The sequence below is a fragment of the Alligator mississippiensis genome, chromosome 9, assembly GCF_030867095.1.
Source record: "Alligator mississippiensis isolate rAllMis1 chromosome 9, rAllMis1, whole genome shotgun sequence".
NCBI classification, from domain to species: Eukaryota; Metazoa; Chordata; order Crocodylia; family Alligatoridae; genus Alligator; species Alligator mississippiensis.
The window spans coordinates 21551410-21576642 of record NC_081832.1 but is presented as its reverse complement, the minus strand read 5'-3'; the positions used below and the strand labels follow the sequence as shown (position 1 = coordinate 21576642).

At 43.8% G+C, this 25233-nt stretch overlaps 1 long non-coding RNA gene across 1 annotated transcript; it reads left to right on the top strand.

Annotated features, from left to right (window-relative positions):
- On the top strand, nucleotides 1–24982 carry LOC109282429 (uncharacterized). The gene is made up of 4 exons (XR_009464340.1): nucleotides 1–306; nucleotides 13652–13979; nucleotides 19504–19571; nucleotides 22253–24982. It is a non-coding gene; the product is annotated as an uncharacterized LOC109282429 (long non-coding RNA).
- Nucleotides 24983–25233: the final 251 nt, after the last annotated feature.

Below are 25233 nucleotides of genomic sequence, written 5' to 3'. Positions count from 1 at the left end.
TCACAGCAGCTGAGAATCATCAAGGCACTGATCTGTTCCAGCCTCTACCAACTCCAGTGTAATCCTCTCACCTCTAGCCCACCAAAGAATATTGAGTGAGCCTCTCAAGGGCTGCTCCAGAAGTTAAACAGTGGGATGATTTTCACTCAGAAGAACTATACAGCTGCTTTTTAATCACTTTAAACCAGCATAGCTGGTGCCAACTGGGAACCACACAAAGGTCAACTCTCCCATCAGCACAAAAGGTGTAGAAGATTGGAATTTGGCCCTCAGCCATCAGCAAGCAGATGCCATCTGTGATCTCAGGTAGATTTTGTTTCTATATTCAGCACACTCCCTCTTTAACAACTCTATTACTAGGGAATCTTAATATAAGGCATCATTCTTTCAGCTTTTGCATTGTTTTGTGGGGACAGTGAGCAGTGACTGCATCACTTAAATACACCCAAATACAGAAACTGAAAAATCTCTCTATGCATTTACTAATAACGTGCTGGATTTGCCCATAATCTTGCTATAAGGAGAAGCTTTACCAGACTTTAGAAACTGAGAACTTTGGGGGTTTTTTTTCAGTGTGCATCTCATTTCTGAACAAGTAAATCCATTTTACCCCCATAAATAAAATATAATTAGGCAGGGGGTGTGTGGAACTAAGTAATAAAGCTCTCAGTGTTTCTATAAATTAAGAACACCCTGGTTGACAATGAGCAAATTGTCTTTATCAATTTGTTTTCCAAAACTATGCCAAGCCCTCTGCAATAAAGCTTCCCATCCATTTCATTCCTAATCATGAGTAGAATAAATCCCACAGATCAGAGGCTGTTTTCAGGGCTGAGAAAGGATCATCAGGAATGTTTATCCTCAGATATGATCAAGCTGAGACAATCCCATCCTCCTCTCCCCCTCCCACAAATACATTGGATATGAGAAGCCTCAATCCATCCAATAATCATTTTTTCATCATCTTAATGCAAGGTAGGTGGACACCTCCAATTACAGCACTGTTTTCCACCCTGTTTGCCCATCTGCTTCATTTGCATCCAATCCACAGGTGAAGGAGAAGTATATGTGCTCAGCACTTCTCAGGTTTCAACCCACTATTTTTAAATATGGCACAAACTTAATTAACTAATTATCTTGATTATCATATCTGACCTAAGCAAGAGCCATTGGCTGGCTGCAAAATTTTCTAGGCACCTTGGCTGGAGGTAAGGAGTTGAAAGAAGCATGCTTATTTCATACAGATAGTCTTACATTTAAAAATAGCAGGTAAGGATTATGAGTGCTCCCTGGCTGTGTCATTTCATTGGAGCTATAAAATCACTTATGCTGAGTCATTCAACTAAGACCAGAGCTTGGGGAGAAAAGTAGAGGTAGCACATGGAAGAGACAAGTGCATAGCAACATAATCTTTTCCTGTTCTAGTCTTTACCCTCCTGGGTTACCTTGGAAGATGTAGATCTCCTAGGGTGTAGCTTTTGGAGAACCATAGACCTTTAACCCTGCTGTATGGTTGATGATATTTTGCACTTTGCTGCTCATTAGTGGTTCAATGCTTTGACAGAAGGCAGTGAGGGCTCAGGATAGGAACAGCAGTAGTCAATACCATGGGGGACTTGGGTGCATTGATCAAGCTGTGTGGAAGCTCAGGTCTGGAAAGCCAGCAGTGCTACAGATCACAAAGAAAGTGTGTTGGTAGAAATGTGATAATGAGGGAATTTCTGTCTCTGTAAAATAGATGCTTGGTTTCCTCTGTAAATTGAAAAAGATTGTCTCTTTCTATCAGGGATTTCTTCCCTGCCTCCTACTCATAGTCCTGCTCCAAGCAGCCCCAACTTCTTCTTTTTGGGGGGGTGTGTGTGTACATACTATGGCAAACTCTTTGTAGGTCTTTACAATTGCCTGTCTTGTGTCCCACGAGGCACTATAAGGTAGGAAGCCAGATCAACAAATCACAATAAACATGGAGGCATTCTGTTTGTAGGCAGAGGCATTCTGGAAATGTCATAAAAGGCAGGATATTGAAAAGGTCAATGGAACTTAAAATTTCCTGCACCCAGGAAATTCATAGCTTCATAGATGTAGGGTCGGAAGAGACCTAGGTAGATCTTCAAGTCTGACCCCCTGTCCTGGGCAGGTGAGAATACTGGGCTCATATGACCCCAGCTAGGTAACTATACAGCTTCCTCTTAAAGATCCCAAGGTAGGAGCCAGCAGCACTTCCCTTGAAAGTTGGTTCCAGGTCCTAGCCGCCCTGACTGTGAAGTAGTGCATTCTAATGTCCAGCCTGAACCTACTCTCAAACAGCTTATGGCTGTTATTCCTTGTTACTCTGAGAGGTGCTCAGGGGAACAGGGTCTCCCCCATTTCCCTGCTGGTTCCCCCCTGGTAAGCTTATAGACAGCCACCAGGTCCCCTCTCAGCCTCCTCTTGTGAAGTCTGAACTGGTTCAGGTCCCGTAGCCTCTCCTCTCCACTACTGTCCCTGGATCATGCAAGTGGCCCTCCTTTGGACCCTCTTGTTGCTGGTCACATCCCTCCTAAAATGCGGTGCCCAGAACTGGATGCAGTACTCCTACTGTGGCCTGACCAGCATTGCATAGAGGGGGAGGATCACCTCCTTGGCCCTGCTTGTGATGCATCTGTGGATCCATGACAAGGTACAGTTATCCTTACTGACCATGTCCTCACATTGGTGGCCCATGTTCATTTTGGAATCGATAATGACTCTAAGACCTCTTTCTGCCACTGTGTTTTGGAGAAGGGAGTTCCTCAGCCTATAGGTATGTTGCTGGTTCTTATTGCCCAAGTGCAGTACCCTGGACTTGTCAGTATTGAATCCCATCCTATTCTCATTTGCCCATCCCTGTAACCTGTCCAGGTCCAGCTATATCCTGTCCCAAACCTCACCCCGAATCTTGGTGTCATCAGCAAACTTGAACAAGGTGCTTTTCACCCCCTTGTCCAAGTCGCTAATAAAGAAATTGAACAGTGTGGGCATGAGGACTGAGCCCTAGTGGACTCCACTGCCCACATCCCTCCAGGTGAATATGACCCATTCACCACCACTCTCTGGGAGCAGCCCCTCAGCCAATTTGTGACCCATCTGACTGTGTAGGCATCAATGCCACAGTCACCTAGCTTTTTAATGAGAATGGGGTGGGAGATGGTGTCAATTCCTTCCTGAAGTCCAGAAAAACTACATCCACTGCTACACCTGCATCCAGTGAGTTTTGTGACCTGATTGTAGAAGGCAATCAGGTTGGTCTGATAGGACCTGCCCCTAATGAGCTCATGCTTGTTGCCCCTGAGCATCATTCCTCCTGCTGGTCCTTCCCAGATGTGCTCCTGGATAATTTTCTCAAAGAGCTTCCTTAGGATCGAAGTAAGACTAACGGGCCTATAGTTGCCTGGTTCCTCCCTCCTCCCTTTTTTGAAAATGGGGACCACATTCGCCTTCTTCCAGTCATCTGGCACCTGGCCAGAGCACCACGAGTGCTCATAAAGCCGTGCCAGTGGCCCCACGATAACCCCTGCCAATTCCCTCAGCACCTTGGGGTGGAGAGCATCTGGACCTGCTGATCTGAACACGTCCAGCCTCTCCAGAAGTTCCCTAACTTGGTCCTCCCTGACCCTAGGCATGGTGGAGTCTCTCCTGAATGCATCCTGAATCTTGGTGGGGGAGTCCTGGTCCCTGCATGAGAAAATGGAGGCAAAGAAATTGTTTAAAAGGTCTGCCTTTTCCTCTGTTGCAACTACCAGATTGCCAAGCATATCCTGCAGGGGCCCCAGGTTACCCAATGCCTTCTTTATACTCCCTATGTATTTAAAAAAGGACTTTTTGTTGTCTTTGATCCTTGATGCTAGCCCTAGTTTTGTATCTGTCTTAGCTTTCCTAACAGCCCCCCTACAGACCCGAGTGATGGAGTTATACTTCTCTTTGGTGATAGTCCCTCCCTTACACTGGGTGTATGCCTCCTTTTTGGCTTTTAGGTGTTCCTGAATGCCTTTGGTGAGCCAGGGGGGGCTTTTGAGCATTCTTGCCCCCCTTTATTCTCATTGGGAGTGTCCCTCCTTGGGCTCGGAGGATCATCTACTTAAGGAACATCCACTCATCTTGGACACCCCATTCCCGAACCCTCCAGGACCCCAGTGCCTCTCTTATCAATCTCCTCAACTAATTAAAGTTGGCCCTCTTGAAGTCAAGGGCTGCTACCTTACTGCAGGCCCTTAACACCCTGCACTGGATGGTGAACTCCAGTAGGCAATAATCAGCAAGGAACCTTCGTGAGTGGTCTGACCTGGCTAACTGCTCCTCCCAGCAGATATCCAGGTAATTTCGATCACCCATGATGACTACCTCCCTTGCCTTAAGTTCCTCTGCGAGCTGGCCTGAGAATTCGCAGTCCAGCTCTTCGCCTTGGTTGGGTGGTTTGTAGTAGACCCCCACCGTTAAGTCCCTTTCCCCATGACCCCTCTGTATTCTGACCCAGAGCACTTCAGCCTGCCCCTCCTCTGACCCCATCATATTAGTTGAGGACATGTACTGCTCTTTGACATAGAGTGCCACACCCCCATTTTTCCTCCCCATTCTATTCTGCCTGTATAGTCTGTAGCCCCTAATGTTTACCGCCAGGTTTCTGTGAGCCCTACTATGTCTGGGTTTGTACTAGCTATCTGGAGGGCGAGTTCCTCCTGCTTATTCCCTATGCTATGAGCATTAGTGTAGAGGCATTTAAGGCCTTGCACTGGTGCATTCACCCCCCCTCCCGATTCTTAGGACTATCCAGACCCCTGTCATTTACCTGGGTACTCCTTGTGCATGTCGCCTGTCTTGGCTGGGAGGTGTCCTCATGTCCTCCTGTGGCCCCATTGTTCACAGCCATTTAGAAATCTAACTACCTGCTAGATGCAGGCAGAGCTGGGTGGTCAAGATACCCAAATAAGAAAGAAAGTGTAGGGATGAACAGCTTCAGAATCTGTTTTTTATTCATGCCCCCCAAATTGCAAGATTCAGAAATGGCTAAAAATTAGGTCTCCCTTGAGCCTTAGTATCTGACTACAGTGCTTAATTTACAGTTGCAAAGTACAATCAATATTGCACAAATAAATTGCTTTGCCAACAAAACACCCATCTGCATGTTCAAGGCACAGTGGCATGTGCATGCATGTGTTAGGTGTCCATTTTCACAATGATCTAGTTTGCAAAAGAAATAGGTATGTGTCGCATGCTGCTGTTTTCACATATGGATAAATTTCACAGGGGAAAAAAATACTCTAGTTCAGATTAAGTCCTGAAATAATTCCACTGAAATCAATGGTCCAGTGTGTCTAACATAGCTGCCCAAGGCCTGGCTTTTTCTTCACATCCACATGCTAGAGGCAAAGGAGGCAGAAATGCTGAACATAAACACTGCGATAATATGTAATTGCAAAAAAGAGACTCAGTGATTACTGTAGCTGATAACACATTCATTATGTTAGAGCGTTTGAGTGCTATAGGAAAAGAAAGCCCACTTCCCTCCTCCCTATATACAATTACTGAACATTTGCAATAGCGTCCCAGATATTTTTTTTTTTTCCCAATGATTGGTAGAGTAACCATTTGGAAATGAAACTCCTGCAACCTTTCATTAAAGGAGATAGGAAGCCAAGAAGATAGCATTATATATGGCATTTTTATGAAACATTAGGCACAAAGTGATAGCCGTATTATTGTATATTAGAAAGCTCTGAAGGATGCTCAGCCAACATGATAGCTTGATTGGGTGAACATTCTAATATGTCTTTTCAGAATGGAGATATGGGCTAATGGAACAGCTAACAGGCTGTATTGTTGCTGCTGAGGGGGCAATTTTTAAGGCATAATGACAGCTGATAGTTTTAGTTACTTAAAAACATAGCTCCATTTTTAAGATGATGGGAATATTCACAGCTATTTACTAATACACCAGGGAGTGGATTCTCCTCTTACTCATAGATGTGTAACTCCATTAGTTTCAATGAATTTACTGTTAATTCATATTAATGCAAATGAAAGGAGGAACTGACAACATGTTTCTTTAGGTAGGCCCCAATTCAGCACAGTATTTAAGTACAATCTTAAGTCTACCCTTTTTCAGCAAAGATGTAAGTAGATGCATGGGCCTCAATGAAGTAAACATGCTTAAGACTAGGTACAGACATTCAAAAGCCTGAGGTGGAATTGTTCTTTGTTATACAGTTTTCTATAAGTAGCATAGTTTAAATTGGTAGTGAACAGAGTGCATATTCACCCTTTGGTGAGGGGACAAAATCTTAGATGGGGACCCGCCATTTTTAAACCAGTCTGTTTGCCGAACTTCTGTTCAGTTATGGGTGTAGACCAGTTTTGTGTGTCAAAGTTCTGTTCTGTTATGCATATAGGGTGGTTTCTGACCACTTATACTGGTAAAAGTGTAATGTCTGTACCTGGCCTAAGTACTTTTCTTAATATAGCTGAACTGCTGAGCCAGGGCCTTAGAAGATAATTTAGGTTAGCAGCTGCACCTTTTCTGATGAACCTTTCCAGTACAAGCTACAGAGGAAAGTAATTTTGTTTCAAAAGAAGTTACCTGTGGGAGGAAGCTAGATTCAGTTCAGATCTGCAGGGGAATATAATTATATAGTTGCAGCACCACAAGTTAAAATATTTAGTGTGAATGTGTACGCCCTCAGTGCAAAAGAAATATTAATGAAACATATGCAGACATAAATTGGATCACATTTTTAGCAGGCTTCCTTGATTGCTTCTGTAAAAACTGCAGGCTCATCTATTTTGTGAATGGACAACCTGCATCTGGGCATGAGAAACAAGAATACACATGAAAATGCAAAGGCATGCACATCAATATTTTCATGTAAGGGTTAACTCCATTAAGTAGCATCCATTGGAATTAACAGCCTGAAGCAAGGAGCACAGACTCCCTACACAATGCCTGTATAGAGTGAGACGCCTAAACAACAGATCCTCAGAAACCAGCAAGCTGAGTGCCAATGTAGCCCATAGAAAATACTGAGTGGGTTGAGGTGGCCTTAAGCCTGCATTGCAAAGGGAGTTGGACACCTATTATGTGCCAGAAGTACGTATCTCTGCTTAGGATTCTGAGCTGTAAACCATTTCCTCAAGTTAGGCACCTACATCAGGTTAGTTTTTTCTCACAAAAAATGAGTGAGAGTCTCTTATGTAGAGTAAAATATCTAAGTCCTGAAGTGCTAAGCTATTTTCTAGAGAAATGAGCAGTCTGGAGGGAGAAACCTTACAGCCAAAATATAATTCTATTAATGTCTTTTGTAATCAAATGAAACCTCAGGGATGAATGCATTTTGACTCCACATTGTACATGGATGGGCTTTATAACAAGTGAGAAGGTCACACATTCTCATAATCTTTTTCTTCCCTTGCACATACCTTACAAGGCTAGTAACAGTCTACTTCAAGGATGAATCATCCCCTTTGATCTTCCTTTTATTCCAGTGGAATGTCAAAAGGAGACAGGATTGTATTAGCAAGTGAAATAGAGAAGCCAGGATAAGGTTCAGGGAAGGGAGCAATCATCTCTATCAGCAGAAATGGTGAGGAGGATTGTGATGGCACAACCAAGAAGGATTCTCAAGCTGCCAAGCTGAGGAACACCTGATGCAATGCCTTTAGCATAGTCTGCTTCTCTGAGGTATAACTATAGGATGGTTCCCTGGGCAGAGGTGCCCACAAGTGCAAGTGGGGAGGGTGAACAACACCAGAGAACTGGCAGAAGAAATACAGGTCCAAGCTGCAAAAGAATGGTCTCCAAGTCCATCCTAAAAATCAGAAGTCATCAAGGAAAACTCCATGACAGCTGGGACATTTTTGGGTCATCTCAGGCTGTAAACAGACATCTCCTTTGACCCCAGATCAAAACAGGATCAGCACAGTCATTTATACACCTTGCCCTTCTATGCTATGTTTCTGTTCCTTCACCATTAGGTGGTCAGTGGGAGCCCACAGCTTAATTGACTTGTCCCTGGAATGAATGCTGAAGCACGATTCTGATATCACTTACACCAAAGCAAATTAGGAGTAGGTCCATAGGAGTCAGTAGATAATCCATTGAGGCCAATAATGTAGCAAAACCCCCAGTTCTTTATCTTTTAAAATGCATTCCCTCCCCTTCCCCAACTATTTCTGACTTTTCCACTCCCTCTCTATTCCCTATAGATAATTATAAGTAAGCTAAGATGTAGGATGAGCTTTAACATTTTATTTGAGGTAGTAAGTTTTATTTTTCTCTCCTCTCTGCAAATAAGTGCCCTGCTATTTTGATACAGATATCCACTGTTTTATAAATGATAATTATTATGTTTGTATTGATTTTTTTTTTTTTTTATTGCTTTTATACTGTGTGATTTACTGTTTTAGGCCTATATATGTAACTTAGTGTAAGTCATATCAAATTTCCATCTTGTAATGTCAAACCTCCATCTTATCCCCATGCCCGGTTGTGTAACCTATGACTCATATTACCCCTCCTATGTAACTTGGTTCCTGAACGAATGGGAATGAATGAGGGTGCTTGAGAGACAATGGCAGTAGGTCTAAAAATAGCTCCCTCTGAATGACCAAATCATCAACACCAATACCTGGACCAACGACCCAGCCCTTGGAGCCTCCCTCAGCATTCAAGAAACAAAAGATGAGGCAACCCACCATTGTGCCGAGGCTGCACATGCTCAGTAAGAACACCTGGAGGCCTCTGGAACAGGACTGCAATTGCCTGGACAGGCCCTCCCCATAGGAGATCAGAGGTAGTCTGCCCCCAAAAAAGGGGTAGTGAAGACTGACTCTCTGGGACGCCCTCTCCAGCACCATGCCACACCACCTATCCACCCAGAGGCCCTGCCGGCAACTCCCCTCTGGACAACACCAACTGGACAAGGACCCCATTCCATCCTGGATAGGTAGCTATCACCCCCACCGCATCTTCAACCAAGGACTTAGACTCTGTTTCTCTTCCCTACCTGGAATCCAGCCCTTCTACTGAGTCTCTTTCTCCTGCTGCCATTGTGAGTGCTTGTGTGTGTGAACCAATAACTTTGTGGGGCTGTGTAGTGTGTTGTCTGTTTAATAAACCTGTTATTTTGAAACCACGAGTTGGGATTTTCTCTGTTTCCTGACTGCTTCCTCCTTGCTACCATTTATCTGCCCCCCCCCAGTCTCTAAGCTGCCAGCCTCAGTTTCCAGCCCCAGTCTATCTTAAGTAAACCCACACCTCAGTTCTTCAGCCAGCTTCTCTCTAGTCCTCCAGTTCTAATCCCAATTCTGGCAACTTTCACTCCCTATATTTTAACTCTCTCTCACCTTAACCTTCCCCCAACTATCGCAGGTACCCCAAGCACACACATACACACTGTACCATCCAAGTTAGGAACTTACCTGTCTATGTGTAGGTGGGTTGTGTGTGTGTATGTGTATATATTCATCATTGTGTGCATGATATATGAATTAGTGATCTGTGTATGGGTACTGAGTGTGCGGGTATGGACAATTGATTTTTTTTTGTGTAACTTTTGGGGTGTACAGTGTATGTGCTTGAATTGGTGATAGGTATGCATGTACCTAGGCTAGTTTGAATGTGTATGTACCTGAGTTGGTAGTGTGTGTATGCACCTAATTGATTTGTGTGTTTGTATATGTGCAATTGTGTCACACCCTCCTGTCTAACAGTACAATACTGAGATCCTGAGAGTTGGCCTGTCTCCACAGGGCAACAATAAGACATTTCCATATGTATTTGCTGTGACACCCTGAAAATCCTCTGTATTTTAACATCACTAAAGAAGTTTCTGTTTCCTCAACTAATTATATTTTCTTCTTCTTTGGCTATTGGTGCCAGTATTAATTAATAACAGCAACTAGACCAAATTCTGCTGTTAGCCACAGTGCTATAAAATCAGAATAAATCTGTTACCTTTAATGGGTTATTCTAGATTTATAGGAGTATAGCCAACAGAGGAATCTGACAGTCTAGTTGTGTGCTTAGCCTCTGAGCACAGCGGTCAGAGTTTTAAGACGGTACTTCTGGAAAACTTTTTTTTTTTCATTTTAACCAAAGTTTCCCCATTTAAATTTTAATTTCCTTCCTCATTCTGCTATTGGGGTCACCACAGCACTTTTCACCATGGGTGTAAAGTGGAATGTGTCTAGTTACATACAACAGGCACCAAAATAGCAGAAATAAAAGAAAGTGCCTGACACATAACTATAATTGTTAGAGTTGAATTGCACTAAGCTAAATGGAATTTCACCTCAGGAGATTCATATGAATTGAGTCTAAACAGAGGTGAAATTCCCCAGGCAGATGGCAAGTTCTGTGGCTGACATGCTCCAAGTGCCACATTACTTCTTCAGTCCCACAGAGTCCAACATTAACTCTATAAAGTGCTGTTATTAGGGAGATGAGGGTTGCTGTAAGTGTCTCTTAATGCTAGTGGGGAACTGGGGAGTACTAAACTAGAGAACAAGTAATACAAAAAGAAGAAGAATATAGCTCCACAAAATTAGTTGAGGCCACTGAGGTCTGCTTATTTCAATTATCACTAGTACAGTGAAGTCCCCTGGAGTCCACCATTAACTCTCAACATGTTCCTTCACACATACTTGTGTACATACCACATGTGCACAGACAGACACAGGTCTATACTGACTGGATCTACTAACTTTTCCTCTAATAAAGCTTTTTTTTATGGTGTACATTAGAGCAGGTACTAAAAAAAAAAACCAGTACTTAAAAATAATGGGCCAAGTGCATCCCAAATGTAACTCCATTGAATTTGTTACTGTATATTTAGTTTAGATCTGTGTTGTTCTTTCTCTGCAGTAGAGAAGTGTGTGATGTTTTCTGCTTTGAAATGAAATGATTTGAGGGAAAGTAGATCATTCTACCACTTAGTCAGTATCACTATTTATTTAACTACTTCTAGCAAAGAGGCTAAATTCACACCTGTGGTAAGTCCACTAAAGTAGATAGGTCAAAGTTGTCCAAGAGATTTTGCTGTTCAGTCTGATATTGTTTCTCCATTTTTACTGCCTGCCTATTGACAAATCTAGGGTTGCACTAAAAGTTTTTAAAATGGCACACAAAGTAAGGGGGAGTGTTTCAAGTTCTCAAGCCTTCAATATTTTTGGCTATTGTTCATGTACTTTGGCACAGGCTTTGCTAATTGTTCTACAGGGGACAGTTGGATAGTCTAGTAGATGAGACAGTGGCTCATTTTCTGGTTCAATCACTAACCTCCTCCTTTGATCTTAGGGAAGTTATATAGTCTACAATGTACCTCAGTTCCTTATTGTAAAAAAAGGGATGATGATAATACAGGCACTCCTCACTTAACGACTGAGTTCTGTTCCTGCGACTAGGTCATTAAGCGAATTGGTTGATAAGCGAGGAGCCGCCCCTTGATACTGCGTGCCTTGGCTTGAGACGCCGTGCTGCCGTTTGCACAATACGTTTCGTACAATACCGACTGCTCAGAGAGCTGGTCGTAAGTCCGCGCGGTCGTTAAACAGGTAGGTCATTAAGTGAGGAGTACCTGTAATGCTTCACAAAAGTATTAGGAGGATAATGATCATTAATGAAAGGGAAGTGCTCAAATGCTACACCAATAAGGGCCACATGCTCTTCTCCAGATAATAGCTTTATAAAGGTATTTTACTTTAGCCACCTTGGCTAAGCACAGACAGTCAAAATGCCCGAGGCTGAATCGGTTCAAACTAGGCAGCTTCCTCTAAGGTGTGTAGGTTAAACCAATAACCTGCTGAACTGACATTCAGTTCAGGAGCCCCTGGGTGCTCGCCCAGGGTTAGTCTTCCCCTCAGAAGCATAGCCCAACTACAAAGCATCCTGGGATGTTGGGGGGACTGTGGATTAACTTGAACCAGGAAGGGACCTGGGACAGAAGTTCTATAAACCAGTTTGACCTAAATCAGTTAATTCTAATACTACATCCAACCAGGTTTATCTTAAACTGGTTTTGGTCATTTTGGAAATGGTTTATGTGAACTGAACTTCTGTTATTACAGGTTTAAACCAGTTTATGTGTAACTTCTGTATCTAGACCATTTGTCGTAGTATGCCATATGACAGGGATCCAGTGATACTCACATTGTATGCCCCCAAATCATTGCCAGTGTCATGAAGGAAAGGAGATAAAAAACAAACTAGGGAGAGTGAGGGGAACACATTATGGCCTCAGAAAACCCTACATCAGGAGATGTTTAAGGGAAGCCTTATATTTACCATTTCAAAAATAATGTCTTTAAAATATGTGCTTTAAAATGTTTTAGGAAGAGATTTTCAAAATGATAAAAGAATTTCTTTTATAGATGTATTTAAATAATGTAATAGAAATTGTAACTGAAGGCTGGAAAGGCCCACTGGATCATCACCTGTATCATAAGCCATCACGTATTACTGAAGTTCCCTATAATAAATGCAAAGACTCTAGTTACAACAAAATATTTTAGTCCCCAGAAAACTACAATGTGCCACAGGTATTGTCAATGCCCAACAGTCCACATATTTTAGGCATACTCAGAGGAACCCAGAAAACTATGCCCATACTTCAAAGGATGGTGAAAATATTGTCCCTGGCAATCTGATCAGGGAGAAAATTCCATCATGACTCCAAACCCAGCAATCAGTATGACCTTGAGCATATAAGCAAGATACAGAAGGCAGATGCCTGGATCATCTTGCTTAGTATCTCATCTCCAGCCCTGGTAAATCTCTGATGCTTCAAAAGAAGACAAAAACCCAAACTGAGACAGAGCCCACCTTCTTCCTTAAAAATAAAAAAAATTTAAAACATGCCGCCTTGATCCAAACAAATGAATGATTGAAGGCCTAGAGCATGGAAATGAATTATACTCATCTTAATAAGGCACTGCACCTGTTAGCAGCATGTTCTGGACCCAAACAGGAAAGTGATGAACAGGGGTTCAGATCCACAGATTCCAAGGCCAGGTACTGCCAAGACAACCAACCATCCAGCTTCCTGACCCCTCTATGTCTATATACATGGGCTAGAGAAGTGCTTCAAAAAGCATATGTTTTAAAAAAGGCAGTCACTCACACCATCAGGACTCTAAGTCATGGCAAATCTGCCTTTTCCCCTGGTAGTCATTTCAATGTTTAACTATCCTCTCTGCTAGGAGATCATATCTTGAATTTCCCTAACTTCAGCTTCCAGCCATTAGATCTCATTATGCCCTTGTTGACAAGCTTGAAAAGCCTCTCACTCTCAAGCATCCTATCTTTAAAAGTCTATATTCAGTGACCAAGGACCCTCTCATTTTTTCTTTGAATAAACTCTGTCAGTTGAGTTCCTTATACTTTACACTGTACAGCTTGTTTTTCCAAACTGTGGATCATTTTTGTGACCACATCCCAATAACTCCATATCCTTCCTGAAGGGTGGACACCAGAACTGGACACAATATTCTAGTAGGGATGTTTTGCAAAGAAGCAAGGTCATTTCCTGATTTCTACTCATTTCTTCCCTTTATATCCAGCTGGGGATTGCATTAGCCCCTTTTGCAACAGCATTGCACTGGGAGCTTATGTTGAAACAGGTGGTATTCTCTTCTGTCTTACCAGTAAGCGGATGTGGAAGACAACCTGAGACCTGCATCAGAGAGATCAACTTGCGGCTTTGGGACTGGTGTCTCGAGGCAGGCTTCGGCTTCCTAGACAACGACCCGCACATCAGGAGGAGAGAGATGCTCAGGTGGGATGGGCTTCACCTTTCCCCCAAAGCTAAGCGTGTGTTTTCTTCTAGGTTAGCTGATCTCCTCCAGCAGGCTTTAAACTAGGCTCATCAGGGGAAGGGGAAGACAAGGGCAGAGGAAGCCTTGGGCCACTAAACCAAGCGTCACCCACAAGAATAGCCCAGCCTAGACTGATGATGAGCAGAACAAATACCCAGGTAAGCAACAGGGGCCCAGGTAGTACTGAGATTAGGGGGGCAGTGCATGCATCTTCAGGAGGCCTCAAATGCCTCTACACTAATGCTTGTAGTATAGGGAGCAAGCAGGAGGAACTTACCTTCCTGCTAGCTAACACCAAGCCAGACATAGTGGGGCTCACCGAAATGTGGTGAGCACCAGCCATAATGCCCTCTGCCCACTACCACCATGACAACAAGCAGCAGCACCAGCATGACAGTCTCCTCCACCCCCATTTCACTTCCCATGCTGAGCCTTCCAGTGCCAGAGGAAGAGCTGGAGCTGGATCTGGATCTGAGTGCCATAGCAAGGGAAATTCTGGGGAAGGAGAGTTTCCCCTAGAACCAGGTCTCCTTCCCCAGAAGGCCTAGGAGGAGGTTGAGGTAGAGGGTGTGGAGGCAAGTGGCTCAGCTGAGTCCACTCCTCCTGTTGCTGTGCCTCTGCTTGCTGAGGAGGGGGAAAAGGCAGTATCTGCACATGCACCCACACCTCAGAAGTGAGTGGGTAGTGGGCTGGGTGGTCTGGGATCATTTTGAGCTGGCAGATGATCCCACATGTGCTATCTGCCTGCACTGCTGAGCCAAAACCAGCTGGGCAAGGGAACAAAACACATGAGCACCACGGGGATGCTGATGCATCTCTGCAGGCACCACCCTGTTTCCCTTGCTCCTCCTCAGCTTGGCACCAGTGGGAGCATACCCAAAGGGAAGTCTCCCTCTCACTCCAAAGCCCTCGTTCCCTCAAAGCAGAGGCAGGCCACCCTGGAACAGTGGGGGAAAGGCACACAGAAAGGGCGGGGTGTTGCAAAGGTGAATGAGATCACCCAGATCATTGGGGAGATGCTTGCTGTGGATGGCCTTCTCCTTAGTTGAGTGGCCAGGGTTCAGGTGGCTCAGGGTGCTCGTGGCCCCATCATACCAAGTGCCTGTATGCATCACCTTTAGCAGTACAGTGGTGCCCTCCCTGTATGAAGCATGCAGGGAGTACTTGAGGGAGGAGCTGTGCAAGGCAGGTCCACAGGTGGCCTTACACTTCAGCTCAGACATTTGGAGCTGGGGGTGGAGATCATGCATACCTCTACCTCACAAGGCACTGTTGCAACCAGTCAGGCCGTCAGTGGGCTTTCCTTCAAGCCAAGGTGATGGATGAGTCCCACACAGCAACAGAGATCACTGAAGCCATGAACCACTTGGTGCAGGAGTGGCTCACTTGGCAGTGCAAGCTCACCTGTGGTTTCATGGTCACTGACAATGGGGCCAATATAGTCAAGGCAGTGCACGATGCCAACTTTCTTGGCATTCGCTGTGTGGCACACAAATTCCACCTCATTGTCAGGGACAGCTTGGAGGGGGACAGGGCTGCCAGTGATGGTGCCAGCACCACTAGCAAGCTCACTTTGAAATGCAGGAAGGTAGCAGGCTTCTTCCACTGGAGCATCAAGGTGGGAAAGATGTTGTGGAACAAACAGGCAGAGCTAAATATCTTGCAGCACAAATTCATGCAGGATGTGGAGACTTGGTGGAACTGCACATACTTGATGCTCGAGAGGCTGGTGGAGGAACAGAAGGCTGTGCATGAAATGGCTTTGCTCAGAGACATTGGAATCAGTGGCCCCCTTGACAGAGCTGAATGGGATACCATCTCCCAGATCTTGGTGGTCCTCAAGGCCTTCCTCGAGGCCACCAAGACCATCAGCATTGGTGATGCCCTCCTTAGCCAGATGATCCCTGTAGTGAGGGAACTTCAGAGCCAAATGGAGAGCTTTCAGGAGATCAGTGCTCCTGGCTGGGGCAAGTCGCTGTCACCAAATGTGCAGGCACTGGTGAGGCAGCTGAAGGAGGGTATCGGGAAATGGCTTGATCCCTTGTGGTCCAGTATGGTCCATGTGCTGGCCGTCATGCGTGACCCAAGGGTGAAGGGCAGAGTATGCAGCAGCCAAAGCCTGAATTAGTGGACGGAGGTGCTGGTGAATAAAGTCAGGGAGGCAGAATGGCAGAGGCAGTGGGAAATGGAAGAGGGGGATCCACTGTCCCATGCCAGCATGCCATCCACCAGCCAGGTTCCTCCACTATCACAGGCCCGGCCAATGTGGGCCAAGGGCATGGCTTCCATGGTGGGGTCTAGAGGCACTGGACCCCACCATCAGGCAGGTAGTGCCCAGGCCTTGTCGGCTGCCTTAACACACAGAGTGCTCCTTAACACATACACAAAGTTCATAGATTCATAGAAGTTAGGGTTGGAAGGGACCTCAATAGATCATCGAGTCCGACCCCCTGCTTAGCAGGAAAGAATGCTGGGTCTAGATGACCCCAGCTAGATACTCATCTAACCTCCTCTTGAAGACCCCCAGGGTAGGGGAGAGCACCACCTCCCTTGGGAGCCTGTTCCAGACCTTGGCCACTCTAACTGTGAAGAAGTTCTTCCTAATGTCCAATCTAAATCTGCTTTCTGGTAGCTTGTGGCCATTATTTCTTGTAACCCCCGGGGGCGCCTTGGTGAATAAATCCTCACCAATTCCCTTCTGTGCCCCCGTGATGAACTTATAGGCAGCCACAAGGTCGCCTCTCAACCTTCTCTTGCGGAGGCTGAAAAGGTTCAGTTTCTCTACTCTCTCCTCATACGGCTTGGTCTGCAGGCCCTTAACCATACGAGTGGCCCTTCTCTGGACCGTCTCCAGGTTATCCTCATCCTTCTTGAAGTGCGGTGCCCAGAATTGCACGCAATACTCCAACTGCGGTCTGACCAGCGCCCGATAGAGGGGAAGTATCACCTCCTTGGACCTATATTGTGCATCAGCAGATGCATGACAAAAAGTGCCATTGGCTTTTTTGATGGCTTCGTCACACTGCCAACTCATGTTCATCTTGGAGTCCACTAGGACTCCAAGATCCCTTTCCACCTCTGTGCCACCCAGCAGGTCATTCCCTAGGCTGTAGGTGTGCTGGACATTTTTCCTCCCTAGGTGCAGCACTTTGCATTTCTCCTTGTTGAACTGCATTCTGTTGTTTTCTGCCCACTTGTCCAACCTCTCCAGGTCTGCCTGCAGCTGTTCCCTGCCCTCCGGCGTGTCCACATCTCCCCATAGCTTTGTGTCATCTGCAAACTTGGACAGAGTACATTTCACTCCCTCGTCCAAGTCACTGATGAAGACATTAAAAAGTATCGGTCCAAGGACTGAGCCCTGTGGGACCCCACTGCCCACACCCTTCCAGGTCGAAACCGACCTATCTACCACGACTCTCTGGGTGCAACCCTCCAGCCAATTCATCACCCACCGGACTGTGTAGTCATCCAAGTCACAGCCTCCTAACTTGTTCACCAGTATGGGGTGGGATACCGTATCGAAGGCCTCCTTAAAGTCTAAGTATACGACATCCATCCCTCCTCCTGTGTGCAGGTGTTTCGTAACCTGGTCATAAAAAAAGACTAGATTGGTCAGGCACGATCTGCCAGCCATGAACCCATGCTGATTTCCCCTCAGCATAATTTGTCCTGCCGGGCTCTCACAAATGTGAGCCTTGATAATTTTTTCAAAGACTTTGCCAAGGATGGAGGTGAGACTGACTGGCCTATAGTTGCCCGGGTCCTCCTTCCTCCCCTTCTTGAAAATGGGGACCACGTTGGCCCTTTTCCAGTCCTCCGCCCGTTCGCCCGTTGGCCCGTTCGCCACGAGCTTTCAAATATTCCCGCCAGTGGCTCTGCAGTGATGTCGGCCAGTGCCTTCAGCACCCTCGGATGGAGCTCATCCGGACCTGCCAACTTAAAGGCATCCAGTTCCTCCAAGTGACTCTGCACCATCTCAGGGTCTACGCATGGAAGTCTAGCGCCTTGCTGCTGCCTCTCTACAACCCCAGTGAGAGACTTGTCGTGCCCCTCGCTTAGGAACACTGAGGCAAAGAACTCGTAGAAGAGTTCAGCCTTGTCCCTCCTGTCTGTCACCAATTGTTTCTGCCCATTTAGCAGGGGTCCTATTCCTCCCTGGGCCTTCCTTTTACTCCCTATATATCTAAAAAACAATTTCTTGTTGTCCTTTACTTGGGATGCCATCCTCAGCTCCATGGTAGCTTTGGCCCGTCTAACTGCCTCCCTACAAGCACGAGCAGAGGAGATATATTCGTCTTTGGTGATCTCTCCCTGTTTCCACTTTTTATGTGCTCCCCTTTTGGCCCTTAGGCTGCTCTGGATTTCTGTGGTCAGCCAGGGAAGCCTCCTGACCCCTTTCCCTCTTTTGCCTTGCTTGGGGATCGTCTTGCTTTGTGCCCGAAGGATCGTTTCCTTAAGGCACAGCCACCCTTCTTGGGCTCCCATCACAAGTTTTGCTTGTCAGCAGCTTGAGGTGCAGTTTCCCAGAAACCCCTACACTTATTTCCTTGAAACTTGACAGGCTTTGTGGCCTCAGCAGGGGCTATGCTCCCTGCTGTTTTCATTCAAATCAGGCAAGAAATGATAAAGTTATAGGCATTTTTGTGATTCCCCAATATAGCCTATGGGTGAAACGTCGAAACAGCAAAACAGTTTTGATGAAACAAAACAGGACAATGCTTTGAAACAGAATGAAACTCAAAATGAAACACTGTCCTGTTGAAATGGCAAAACAGAAGTTGAAATGAAATTTTTCTGTTTTGCACAGCCCTACGGCTTAGCAAGTCAGTCCCCAACTTGTACTTATGCATGGGATTGTTCCATCCTGAATGCAGGACTTTGCACTTGCCCTGATAGAACTTCAGTTCAATGTAATCCTTCTAATTATTGGCAACTAGAACCATCTCAAAAAGGGGGATAGAGAGGGTTTTCCTTGCAGGGGACTCCCACACCCCCAAACAAACAAACAAGCCTGTTTTTGGTTGGAAAAGAAAGAAAAACAAACAAAAAAATCAAACTCTCCAGTGAACTGTATATTCTGATAAAATTGTGTTTTGGAAATACCAAAACAAGGGTTTTCTGAAATGAAGAGGCCCCTGGCATAGTGGAAGCCCCACACTGTCTACAGTGCAGCTGCAAAGAATGTAAATGAAGGCAGAATTCAGCAAGACAGGTAATTCATGCATGTGTATGCTCTGCAAGTTGTAGTATTTGGATATTATTCTTTTTCTTTGATTCTGATGAAAGGTATGTAGGATCTCTAAATCCCTGGGGAGTACTAGAAGGGGAACACTTGATATATAACAACATGAAGGAAACCAAGCATCCAGTAACTTTGCAGAAAAATTTAGGAAACATTTCCTCCTTCTAGAGCCATTTTTTGAAGAATCCTGTCTTCCTGAGGAGATATATTTCTCTGAAAGGACTGTTTGTTATGGTAGCTGACACCCCTGCCAGCCAACACTAAAGAAAACTGAGTGATTAGAAGAGTCTGAAAACTATTGCTGCAAGGGAAAAAGGACGAGGAGCAAGGACAGTTATTTTTAAGCTCTGAACTGTGTAGCAGTATTGCCTGCTGCTTCTGCAGCACTAAAGTTATTATTCTTGTTGACCGTGCAGTTACTTTTTTCCCTCTTTCTTCAGACCGATGATCAAAGTTACAATCGGTGATCTGTGAACCACATGCAAAGGCCATCAAGAGAAGATGCTAGGTTGGTGTACTAAGCGAGTGCATTAGACTTTAATGTTTGAATGCCTGGATCAGTTTGTGAGAGGAAATTGCTCACCGATACCATAGTGATAAAAGGTACAAATGCCTGGATCAGACAAACAAATAGAAAACACCAGGATATTTTATAAAATAAGAGGATCTTAGATGTGGGGAGTATATGTGTTGGTGGTATTCAATAAAAAATTGTGCTATATACTCCAGAAGGGAAAGAGCAAATAGTTTCTTTTAATTATTATTTTATATTCTGAAATTAAGAACAGCAGGTAGGGAAGATACTGCAAACAGATTCCAAGAGATGTTATAACCCTCTGTTAAAGCACATTTTCTTAAAAGAGTCTTAGGCTACCATACCTTAGGCTGGTTGATTAAATGATACTCTAATCTTTTTTGGGTGGAATCTGATTGGATCCTGAAGTCCACATAGAAACTACAACCTGTTTTTCCTCTATGGCCTGCTGGTTTTTTATGAGTACTGAGCTGCCGCCAGTTCCTTTTAGCCCAAAGTAAATATAGAAGGTATCACATTAGCCTAGTTTGGAGGAGGGAGACTATAAGATAGATCTACTGGTTTTAAGTGGAATAAAGAATTATACTCAAGCTACACAAACCTGCAGCAGCTGCAGTCAAGAGAACAAATCAACCACTTATTACTTCTCCTTCAGTATTTTTAAACATTTACAGAGTGCCATCAATAACTGAATTAATTGTAAATGGCTGATGGTCTATTTGAAAAGCCTTCTTTAATCTGCAAGAACCAGAACTGCTGTTCAAGGAACTTTCCATCAATTACAATAATTATTTGGCCTTCAACACAATCTTTGTATACCTCGTGGCATGATCCTGCTTAGCTAGTCACACTGGGTTTTGCAATAGTAAAACTAATGACTGGGCCTGTAGGTCATAGAGCAAATGGAAATGACTTACTCATTTCTTTGTGTGCATTCATTATGACTCCTCTTTATTGAAAAGGAAACATCTACCATTTTGCTAAGCAAAGAATCCTTAACATTCACATCAAGGAGAAGCACTCCCCCTAGCCTGGTATATGCTCTGCAATGCACCAAGAAAGAAATTAATTCTGGGTGTTTTCTGCTGGCAGCCTTCTTGCTAAACAAACCTATATCATATGCAATTCTATCAGTTGTGTAGTACCCTAGTGGCACGGATGGAAAACTGATCTCCAGCCTGATTTCATTGTACCAGAAGATGAATATTACCATTTAGAAAACTGTGACAAAATGGTTGCCATTTAATCATTTTTTCCTGATAGCATTAAACTGGCATTAAGCACAGTTTGTTTGTTGTCATCAGGCACTTATCCTCATTAGGGACAACATGTTGCAGGGCCTCCAAGGGCTCCCAACCCTACATGTGGGCTCTACATCTATTGTTCTATATTTTAATGGGTGCACTATATACTCCTCTCTGTGGCTGAGCTATTCTGCTAAAGTATAGGATTGAGGGAAAGTATGACTTCCCTGCCTCTTTCTCCTTTCTGGGTGGCCTGTGGCTGTGGAAAAAAAAAATACCTGGGAGCTGCCTTTGCACCTAGGTGAATGACAGGCCTGTAGGTGCAGATAGCCATTACAAAAGGAGTTCTTTGTAGCCTTTCTTTTGTCACACCCAAACATAGGCCAGCTACAAAGCATACTGCAATAGAAACTTACTTTCACCGAGGGAGTGGGTGATTCACTGGGGAAGTGGTACTTCAGTGGTTGTAGTACCAATTCATGGGTGTTAGTAATTCTATAAGTACTACGGACACATAAAGCTGGTAGCATGCAGCAATGGCTTCAGGAAAGAACACTTGGCTGCTAGCTCCAAACATGGTGAGCCAAAGGACCTGTTCCATTTGCAATGGCAACATCAGGAAATACATGCAGAAGCAGGCTCTACAGACTGCTTACTAGAATATAATTGTGAAGGAGCTGTTGTTACAGAATAAAGCAAAAGCAGTTACGCAGTGGACTTGTGACATTCCAGCTCACAGAGAAAGTTTCTTCCTAATTTCATTAACTAGAGGTTGCCTTCTGTGCACAGCTTTATACCCCATCCAGCCATCCCCCTAGAACAATGTAATAGATATTTTCGGAACAGTGAGAAGTTTGGTTGAATTTATCAACCTTGCTGTTCACAATGTTGTGTTTAGGATTAAACACACAAAAACATGATTTATAGCTTCTGATTAACAGCTTCTCTGACAGCACTGGGGTCATTTTTTTTGCAACGTGGCTGCCATTAGTGGAAGCACTGACTAATATCTTCCTTCTGAAATGTCTTTTGTTGCTTAAGCACTGTGGGAAGTGCTTCAGAAGGCTGTGCTGAGAAAACTGCAGTGTGGGGGAGCAGGTGGCTTGCTTTCAACAGAGGTCTTTAAAGTATATTGAATCTTCAATAAATGGAAGAAAAAAAGCATATCTGGCTCGTGTGTGAGGAAGCATAAGCAGACACCTAGTTGGAAGAAAGATCCCTGGTGACATCTGGTTTGAAGAAGCAGTCTCTGCTTGTGTCCTCTAGAGAGATGTCAACATATCAGAGAAGAGCACAATTTCCAGGAGGGGTTATTTAACACCTCCTACAGAATAGACTTTCCACTCAAATTCCAGAACGTCCCTTTAACCCTTGGAATACACACTTACCTCCTTTCTCTTTTTATTCTAGCCAAAATGAGGATGAAAAATCATCTCTTCAACTCCTGCCATCTGGAACAGCCTTTCTTTGTCAGTCTGCCTCATCAACTCAGGCATTTTTCAACTCAACAGAAAATGTATCTTTTCCCTGTTCTCTTCATCATAGTTTTCTTCTTCTCCTAACTATAGTATATAATTGTGTCAATATAATAGGTCAAATTCTATTATGAGTTACACCAAAGCAAAAATGTGAATTACACAGGTGTACTTCAGACCAGAATTTGGCCCAAAGTACAATTACCAATTTATTTGTAATTATCATTTATTACACTGTTTTCCAGTGTCAAAGATGCATTTTTCCTCTGAAAAAGGAGGTCTAAAAGTAAGGTGCAAAGGCTTACCAACCAGGGTCTGTGGCCTGGGAGGCTGTGACAGCAGCAGGAGCCAGGTTGGTCTCCCAGTACTTATTATGTTACTGGTAAGGCACATCTTATACACTAGGGGTATCCACTGGTAGTCTGTGGGCTGCTTGCAGCCTGCAAAAAATTAATTTGCCTTCTTACCCACCCCCAGCTCCCACCCAGCCACGATTTCCCATATTGCTCCAGGTGCTGCACCAGCTGGGGTCTCCAGGCTCCCCCTCTGTCCCCTGATTCCCACTTCCTGCCCCACTCTAGGGGCAGGTCAGAGTGATACAGCACAGACTGAAGTGCTGGGGGAGCCCAGGTCTTGGGGTGCCTGTGTGGTGCTGTGCAGTTGGAGAACCCATGGCTGTGGAGCAGAAGGTGAAACCAGATGCATAGTGCAGTGCTGTTAGGGGAGGGGGACATCCACAGAGGTTGTGTAATCTCCATCCTTGGAGGTTTTTAAGGTCCACCTGGACAAAGCCTTGTCTGGGATGTTCTAGTTGGGAATGGTTCTGCTTTGAGCAGGGGGGTGGACTAGATGACCTCCTGAGGTCCCTTCCAGCCCTAATTTTGTATGATTTTATTACAGCTTATCTGGTTAAAGAGTTCTATGATGTAAGTGCTTTCCTGAGTTTAAACTGTAATACTTCTTTTTTTTCTATTGTATATTGCTGTATTTACAATGGCTGCCACCTTGCCCAATATTGGGGACCAAACTAGAAAGCTCCAGAGTTAAAAAGATTGGGACTTAACATCTAGAACTAAGGAGTCAGGTTCCACATCTGGTGGTTATAATAGATTTGAATCCTCTATACATTAGGCAAAGAAGGATACATGACATACACAGACCAGTGGGCTAATGACAGAAAATAGAAGTAGTTGGAAAATGTAAGGTATGAGGAGAATTCTATGGAAGAAAAAAATCATTAAAGATAAAAACTATTGTTGTGGTTAAATATCCGATTGAAAATTTAATGTTTTTCCCTAAAAAAGGAAAAATGCAAGTGTTTCAGCTATAAAGTTTGGAAAGCAGGTAGTTGAAACCCAATTTATTTACAACAGCCATTTGTTATCAAAAGTTATTTTGGAAAAATTTGAAAATGTATGTAGTTAACTATCAGCTTCTGAAAGTTTTACAATGAGCTGGGCAAATTCTTAGCCTGGACCCTGGAATAAACTGATTTGTAGAACTGAAGATTTTTAAGGCGGAAGAAACTGTAATGATGTAGTCTGCCAGAATAATATGGGCCATTGACTCTCAACCAGTAATTTCTGCATCAAACCTATTCCTTCTGTTATAACTATTGCAAAGCTTTGACAAAGTTATTTAGTTTTGGGTGAAGGACTTCAAGTGATAAGAAAACCCACTGCATTCCTGGAAAGTTGCTCTAATGGCTTATTGTCTGCACTTTGCAAAGTCTATGATTTATTTCTAGTCTGCCATTATGTAACATCTAACTAATACAGGTTTTTAAATTAATCTAAGTACATTCTGGGACAGAACTTTGGGTTTTTAATGAGTACTAGGTAGGTATCCATGTTCCCGCCATATATCTCACTAACAACTCTGATATTAAATGTTCACCTTCCCTGTAAGGCAACAAGTTTGTAAAATTTGACACATAATTTAATAAAGTCACAAGGAATGGTCTGTTTACTTATTTGCCCAAGCCCTCTTCTAAAGAAAAAAGGGCATAGTCATAGTATTTTTCATAATTTTAAGATTGTAACATTTGGTCTGAAAAGAGGCACATGCACAGAATTCCATGGATCAGTTTCTAATGAGAAAAGCTGAAGCAGGGCAATATTTTGGATCGGAAGACCTTGAACAAATTCTTGTAGGAAGTCACCCAAGTTCAGATTCTAGGTAGCATTATGAATAGTCATTGGAAAGCAACACATAGAGGGAAAGAGTCTCTATAGGTACTATAAACTGAATAGTTTTGGCCAAGTCCTGTATTGTTCTTTTGATAGCTCTTCTTGAGAACATCCTGTGCAAGAAAATAAAGGACTTACTTGGGATGCAGCCCAGTCACATTATCTGAACTAGAATCATATATCACAAAATGTTGAGTGGGTTCAGATGTTTTGTTGTGAAAGTATTGGTGAGACCCTTTATACTGTTATTGCCAATGTCATATCTGTTCTGTGATTAGGGAGCTTCAGCCTTCAGTTCTGTCAATCACTCAAGAGGGAAGAAAAGCTTCATGAAAGGCAAAAAAGTGAAGAGCATGTCACAAAGAGCTAATAACAGGAGTCAATAATGCCAGAGAAAAAAAAATACAACTCTGCTGGAACAGGCATTAAATATTCTCAAGACACCCTTATAGCTGGGTAGGATGTGGTTCCTTATGCCAAGAAAGCTTTTGAGATACTAACATTTTTCTCCCAAAGCAAATTACCCTGGGGGTTGAAATCTCAAAAATATGCATGACCTGAAAAAAAAAAAAAAAAAAGAAAGAAAGAAAGAAAGAAACCCTTCCACTTTGGGTCAATTCAAATATTTCATTTTACTTATTTTGATTTTGAGAGTTCTTTTAAAATGATTTTTATACTATAATAAATGTAGGTTTCAAAACAAAAGTGACTGAGTACCGGAAAACCA